Source organism: Sinocyclocheilus grahami, unplaced genomic scaffold (assembly GCF_001515645.1).
Source record: "Sinocyclocheilus grahami isolate Dianchi unplaced genomic scaffold, SAMN03320097.WGS_v1.1 scaffold487.1, whole genome shotgun sequence".
NCBI classification, from domain to species: Eukaryota; Metazoa; Chordata; class Actinopteri; order Cypriniformes; family Cyprinidae; genus Sinocyclocheilus; species Sinocyclocheilus grahami.
The window spans coordinates 895,658-896,195 of record NW_015505666.1 but is presented as its reverse complement, the minus strand read 5'-3'; the positions used below and the strand labels follow the sequence as shown (position 1 = coordinate 896,195).

The 538-nt window shown below is 28.1% G+C and overlaps 1 pseudogene; it reads right to left on the bottom strand.

Moving 5' to 3' along the window:
• The window catches only part of LOC107553947 (selenoprotein O-like), an 8,920-nt pseudogene that overhangs the window by 6,247 nt on the left and 2,135 nt on the right, over window positions 1-538 (bottom strand).

Here is a 538-nt window from a genome sequence, read left to right as displayed (position 1 = left end):
ATAATCCAGCATCTGGGTTCTGATCTCATCGTGGCCATAGCTGGGTCCTTGGCGGCCAGTGAACTCATCAGCTCGTTTGAAGATCTCAAATGATCCAAACCTACATCAAGAATTAGGTCAACATATTAACATCTAGAACAATGACAGATAGACCTAAAAGACCTTTACAAGTGGCATTATTTCACTGAGATATATAAAAACTGAAGTATTATAAATCAAGGTCAAAACGAGATAGCTGAGACTTGCTGTTATTGTTAGTTAAAACTATCCCCCCAGTCATTTAATTAAAAATGTAAAGCTGAAATGAAAGAAAACATGAATATTTGATTAAAAACCTTAAATTAAAATTTGAAATTTTTTCTTGAATACTAACTAAAAATAAGTTGAAGAACTAAAATAACTCAAACTAAAATAAAAAGAAAGATAAAAAGAAATATAAAAAAATGAAAATAACAAAAGCACATACAATTACTACAACAAAAACACGAAAAATAAAAAACTAAACAAAATAAATGCAATTCTAATATATATATATATA